General features: G+C 49.2%; 1 pseudogene; it reads left to right on the forward strand.

Annotated features, from left to right (window-relative positions):
* The first annotated feature begins 600 nt into the window (after positions 1 to 600).
* Positions 601 to 1,218, forward strand: LOC146209600 (uncharacterized; annotated as a pseudogene).
* Positions 1,219 to 7,180: the final 5,962 nt, after the last annotated feature.

Genomic DNA, 7,180 nt, shown 5'->3' on the forward strand with positions numbered 1-7,180 from the left:
GTGACTCTGTACCCATGGAATTGGGAGAGAAACCACTGGACTCTCAAGATTGTTCTGCATGCCCCAACATAAGAGCAGAGCTTCAGGTCAAGTGTGAGGAGCTGAAGGGCCTCTATGCTTATGTAACACATCTCAAGAAGTGTCTAGAAGACGTGAAATGTGAACTTCAGGAAGAAAAAAAAGAAGAGTTCTGAGCTATCAAAAGCGAATGAAAATCTCCAGCAGCAGTGCGAAATGGCCGTGCAGCAAGTGGAAGAACGTCGAACACTGAACGAAAAACATCAGCCAAGAATATTCACTCTCGACAGGTTCAAGAATGACGATACCAGTATGCAGTTCTCTACGGGACCGCTCAGCTACTAGCATTTCCAGAAGTTGCTGATACTGTTAAAACCGGGGGAAAATGCATGCAATGTGTATAACAAGAAGCAATGCCTGTCCAATGATGTCAGAGGTCGTCCTCGCAAGCTTTCTCCAGAGGAAGAGCTATTCCTCACACTGGTGAAACTCAGGACAGAATCTTTCCACCCACACCTTGGGCACATTTTTGGCATCTCTGTTAGTACGGTGTCAAGAGTGTTTTCTAGCTGGGTGAGCCTCATGTATGTGCAGCTGGGAAAAATTCCTTTGTGGGCGCCTCGAAGTGTGATCGACAACCACATGCCTACTGCTTTCCGTGACCGCTACACCTCTACAAGAGTGATTATTGACGCCACCGAGATTAGGTGCGAGGTATCAAGTTCTCTCGTAACACAGTCAGGAACATATTCAAACTATAAATCCGCAACACTTTCAAGGCGCTTTTTGGTGTAGCACCGGATGGTCTGTTGACTTTTGCATCAGAGCTTTTCATGGGATCTCTGTCCGATAGAGAAGTAGTGATAAGAAGGGGATTTCTGGACCAAACATTTTCTCCTGGGGACTCTGTTATGGCCGACAAAGGCTTCAAAATCAACGACCTGCTTGAAGAAAAAGGCGTTGGCCTGAACATTCCCCCATTCCTGAGAAAGGGCCAGTTTGAAAAAAAAAGATGTTCAAGAAACAAAGGATATTGCATCAGGTCGCATCCACGTCGAGCGAAGAATACAGCGCATTAAGTGTTACCACATGTTTGACCGCCCCACTCCGCTATCCCTTTGTCCACTGGTAAATCAGATATGGGAAGTCTGTGCAGTGCTAAGCAACATGCAAAGTCCTTTGATTATTGAATGTGAATGATTTTTTTTCAAGTGTTTACTTCAAGGATGCCTTAAGTAGATGCATTTATTCAGACCTTCAGCTTCTTTACGTAGAAAGGCAGCAGAGTGTCGAAATAGAAATTGTCCAGCACACTTGCCATACTCTTCCACTTGTGCTCACAGAAACGTAACCGTTGCACAATGAGGAAGTGTGGGCCAAACACTACAAAGTCTGCCCATTGTGTATGGGTTACACCCATCTGACCGTGAACCTGCATGAAGTAGTCGTGGGCCTCCTTGAGAGCAGGTGTGCCGTTTTCATCAAACGTCATGAAAAAATCTTCACGCAGAAGGTCCTCCTCCTTGGCATCTCGCAGGGAATAAGGGCATTTGACTTCAACAGTGCCCCACGGGAAGGGCTCATGGGGGTCGAAGGCAATGGCATCAGGTGATGCACCAAGCCACGGTTTGCCTGGGTCAACGAAAATGCCGCAGTTCATCAGTTCCACTGGATAGCCTGCTGAAGCCATTGTTTCCTTGTATCGAAGCATTGCGTCGCTTTCGTTTGCGATTCCATACCTGAAATAAAGCAGACAGGTGACATTACGAATGCAAACATCTTTCTCAGGTTACTTATGTAAACAGTTGCATAGGGCACATGCTCTGACAAGTTAACTTCAACATATACACATACCTGACAGCCCTAACACGAGACAAGTCCTTTACAGCAGTCAAATTGGCCAGCCCCTTCTCGGTCCACTGTTTTCGGTTCATCACCACTCCAAAATTGGATGCTGTCAAACGGAAGGAGCGTGCATGCATCCATGTTGGGCTTAGCCGTTGCTTTCTTGACGCCTTCTCCAGTTGCTGGGCCTCGGCTGGCGTTACAACTATTTAAAAAAAAAGAAAACTTTTAGCATGCTGTGCAAATACTACAGAGAAACCGCATGCCACAAATACTCTATTATGTGCCACATGTTTCAAAAATAGTGTCCAGTTTTTGAGAGACGGGACATTTTTATGTCAAGAAACGAAACAGAGGTCATAAGAAAAGATACCTCGAGTACTGTTGCAGTAGGCCCATCCACTCCGCCAGGAACAACCCAAGGTATGACGTCTCGGAAACACTCAACTGGTACAAAAACACGTCACGTGTTTCAGGGTCCCTCATCTATTCGGTTTTAACAGCCGTTAACGTGCCAAAACAAAAGGTTACTTACGTTATGCTCGAATAGTTTGCCAACACAGAAGACGCGACGACGTAGCTCTCGGTGAGAAGCTTGTAGGCCCTTCGTTGACATTTCGTCGTCGCCGTCAACCGAGACACATACGCATCAATATGCGCACGGCGAAGCGGCGGCAAGTCCGCGAGGTTTTTTTCCCACGCACACACTGGATAAACGATGCCGGTCATGGTGATGGACACATTCACAAAGTATCTTCTTCGCAGCAGCAGCGGCTTAGCGCTAACAGCGGGCGGTGTATTCGACTCGGCAATCAGCAACCGGCGCGCGCAGGGCTAACAAGAGAAATGAGAGGCTGCCCCCTACATGGCGGAAGTCTTCCCAGAGTGCTTTGCGAATCGAAATCGAAACCAAAATCACGGGTAGGTGACGTATCTTTGCAAAGGGTCTATTGCGATGTCTACCTCTTGCTGCGTGAAGGAGCTACTAATTACAGAACAATCATCTTCTGATAAAGGGTTCAACAGGAATGTGAAACGCGAGTTAATGTCAGAATTTCTCACACGAGGATTGATACTAAAGAACATCGAGTAATAATCCACGAAAGACAACGTAACCTCATCCGTACTCGTAACAAATGTCCCATTACGCATTAATCGCGGAATCAGCTTTGCAGTCGCATGATGACGTTCATCCAAGCAAAGCTTGCCGCGTCGAATGTTCGCAGTGCGAAGCACGCTTGACATGAGATCGATTTAAGGCACGCATGTATCGTTCCGCATCATGCCTTTGTAATTCCCTTTTTACACTAGCAATTTCGTCAGCATATCAGCCAGGGCATTCACATTCTGGTTCATAGAGGTTACACAAGGTTTTGTGAAGTGCCTGATCCTGATGTTTTCTGTAGAAATATTTATAGAGCCAAGTTCGATTGCTATCGCACGTACTTCTTGCTTTACCATTTCCCAAGCGGCGAACAATAGTAGACTTTCGGAAAAAACATGATTGCAGCTGTGAGCATACACAAATGACCAATACTTGATTATTTACCAGCGATGAGTTTAACTTCCAAAGTTTCCACTGCGACCTTAACTTTGAATGGTCGTTGCCACCAAGCCGGGCCCCTAACATGCACTGAACAGAAAATGAAACCGGTATAGTTTCGCATATAAACCCGCGGGAAACTACTATGCAAGATGCATAAATCCGGTCCTCACGAGCGTGATAATGCCCCTGAATGCGGGTGAATGTAGAAGCACAGCAGGACACCCCTGCATCAACCAGTCCTGCATCTTCTGTAACAAGGAGCAAAGGTTCACCGCTTCTGTCAGTGCGTGCGTCTGGCCTAGAACGATCTATGGGGTTGCAAACACAGTCGAAGTCGCCCATTAACATAAGATGTCGGTCACATACTTAACCAGCCAAAAGACGAGACACAGGATCAAAGAGGAGACAGGACAAGGCTGGACTATCAACTGAATGTTTATGATCGGAAGAAAACAACGAAATTCAATTCAAAACAAATTTCGAAGTTGTTGGCGGCAGGCCTTCCAACTATCCATCTCGCTCGTCTGTCAGAACGTGTTTTAACGCGATCGAGGAAGAGTAAAACGGTACAGGGTGACGTTGGTGTGGCGACGCGACGAAATAAGGTGGCTGCGATAACTTACCTCCACGGCGTTTCTCACCGACTTAAGAAACTGGCGGCAAGGTACGACGTTGACGTTGTATTTACAGCGAGAAACAAGATAGGAGGCTTGTGTGCTAGAGTTAGAAAGGGGCTCGACAGTGTACCTCGTGATAGTTTTCGTTGTGCAGTGTCTCATAAGAAAAAGTTCACCACCTGCAGAAATAATGTGGTCTACCGCATTGCGTTGAATTGTGGCCGGTGCTACTACGGGCAGACAGGCAGATGTCTAAATGTGCGCCTGACGGAAAACTCTAATTCTCTGGGAGGGAAGGCGAGTTCCAATCTTGCGCTACATGTGCAATCCCGAGAGTGTAGGTCGAAGCATGACCCGTCCCTTTGTGCGCCTGACTTCAATAATACGGGTGTAGTTTACAGCAATGGTAATCAACTCTGCAGGGAGTTGGTTGAGGCATTTTACATTGCTAAAGCCGAGGACAAGTGTGTGGCTAAGGCGTCGGTTAGCCTTCATTGTAAAGAATTTGACCTTTTAGAAAAGTCGTTAGTTAGGCCTTGACTTTGAATTGGCTTTGTATTTTCGTCTTCATCTTCTTCCCAGTGTCTTGCATTCCACCGGTTGGGTTGTGCGCGAGCTTTTCGGAAGGACTCTTCGTTGTTTTCTTCCGATCATAAACATTCAGTTGATAGTCCAGCCTTGTCCTGTCCCGTCTTTGATTCTGTGTCTCGTCTTTTGGCTGGTTAAGTATGAACCCATACCAACGTGCCCAGTCATCAACCTTGTTGAATGTCGGTCACATTCAAGTAAGCTGGCTATGTGTTCAAAGAAACTTATGCGCGGAGTCACAGTATCGAAAGCATAAAAGTTAATTATCCAACATGGCTTTCTACAGAGTAGAGGATCGCAACATATTGTTACGGGGATGCACTTAATGTAACAGCACTGCGATGGGCTGAACTCGGCGCTGAGACTTCAGTAGCCGTGCAGTGTCCACTCTGTGAGCGTCGTCGTCTTTCTCAACGCTTTGTGTCGTCCTCTTCGTCAGTGAGCACATCACTTTGGTACCGCGTTTCCAGGTAACACTACCCCCCTCGGCAAAAGGCAACGTCCCGGGGCGTATTAGGCGTGCGATGTGGAGGGGGAGTAATATGGCTTTAGGCGGGCGACATGTACGATTTCGGAAGTGGGTGTAGCAGTCGGTGACTTTGGGTGGAGCGGTGAAATCTCATAGGTAACGTCGGTCACTGGGCGTAGTACACGGTAAGGACCTGTGTAGTGGGGCAGAAGTTTTTGACACAACCCCACACGACGGCACGGAAGCCAGAGCAACACTAGAGATCCGGGAGGGTAGTGCACATCGCGGTGGTGAGCGTCGTAGCGGCGTTTTTGAGTTTCTTGAGAGATGGTGAGATTCTGACGAGCAATCTGGCGAGCAGCGTCGGCTCGGGCGATGGTATCGCGGGCATATGTTGTGACGGGGCTAGCGGCGGAGAGCAAAGTGTCGAAGGGCAGTAAGGGGTCTCTTCCAAAGAGAAGATAGAATGGAGAGTACCCAGCAGTGTCATGACGCGAAGAGTTATATGCAAAGGTGACAAATGGCAGACTAATATCCCAGTCGCGATGACTGTCGGATACGTACATTGCGAGCATGTCGGTGAGTGTGCGGTTAAGACGCTCCGTAAGGCCGTTCGTCTGAGGGTGATACGCAGTGGTGAACTTGTGCCGAACGGAGCAAGAACGAAGTATTTCCTCCACAACTCGGGAAAGGAAACAGCGGCCACGGTCGGTAAGGAGTTGACGGGGAGCACCATGGTGTAGTATGACGTCGTACAAAAGGAAGTCAGCAACGTCTGTGGCGCAGCTGGTTGGAATGGCGCGAGTGATCACGTACCGCGTGGCATAATCGGTGGCCACAGCGATCCATTTGTTTCCCGACAAGGACTCGGGGAAGGGCCCTAGGAGGTCAAGGCCAACACGAGAAAATGGCTCAGTCGGGATAGCAATCGGCTGCAGGTGTCCAGGTGGTAGCACAGGGGGTTTCTTCAGGCGTTGACAGAGGTCGCAAGCAGCTACATAACGTTGGACAGAGCGGTAGAGTCCAAGCCAGAAGAAACGCCGGCGCACGCGGTCGTATGTGCGTGAGAGGCCAAGATGACCAGCTGTAGGAGCGTCGTGCATTTGTTCGAGAACGGCGGAGCGTAGGTGTTGGGGAACGACCAGCAAGTACTCAGCACCATCAGGTCGCATGTTGCGGCGGTATAGCGTATTCCCATGAAGGAAGAACAGGGCGAGGGAAGAGTCACGGCTGTGTGTGCGGAGGCGGTCGATGAGAGAACTGAGGGTTGGGTCCAACCGCTGTTCGTCGGCTATGTGGGAAAAGTCCGATATAGAGAAGACCCAGGGGTCCGACTCAAGGTCAGTACAGGAAGGGGGATCGACGGGATAACGGGACAGACAGTCTGCATCCTGGTGAAGCCGACCGGATTTGTATTCAACGGAAAAGGTATACTCCTGCAAGCGCAGTGCCCAGCGGCCGAGGCGGCCAGCAGGATCCTTCAGGGAAGAGAGCCAACATAAGGCGTGGTGATCGGTAATTACAGTGAAGGGTCGGCCAAACAAATAGGGTCTGAATTTTCCAACGGCCCAAACGAGAGCCAGGCACTCCCGTTCCGTAATAGAATAGTTCTGTTCTGCTGATGACAGGAGACGACTGGCGTAGGCAATAACGCAATGTTGGCCGCGTTGTCGCTGTGCAAGAATGGCACCAATCCCGTGGCCACTGGCGTCGGTGCGAAGTTCCGTCGGGGCAGACGGGTTGAAATGGGCCAACACAGGAGGATTGGTGAGAATAGCGATGAGGGTGGAGAATGCGTTAGCCTGTTCTGGTCCCCATGAGAAAGGAACGCCTTTCTTCAGCAGATTGGTGAGAGGACGAGCAACAGCGGCAAAGTTTGGGACGAACCGGCGAAAATAAGAACACAGTCCTATAAAGGTGCGGACATCACGGGGTGAACGGGGACATGGAAACGCACTGACAGCGCGAACTTTGTCGGGATCGGGTTGCACGCCGGTGGCATTCACCAAATGGCCAAGCACTTTAAGTTCGCGGCGACCAAAACTGCACTTCTTTGAGTTCAGTTGAAGTCCGGCACGGCGGAAAAGTGCCAAGATG

Source organism: Amblyomma maculatum, chromosome 1 (genome assembly GCF_055883805.1).
Source record: "Amblyomma maculatum isolate TAMU_Amacu chromosome 1, ASM5588380v1, whole genome shotgun sequence".
NCBI lineage: Eukaryota > Metazoa > Arthropoda > Arachnida > Ixodida > Ixodidae > Amblyomma > Amblyomma maculatum.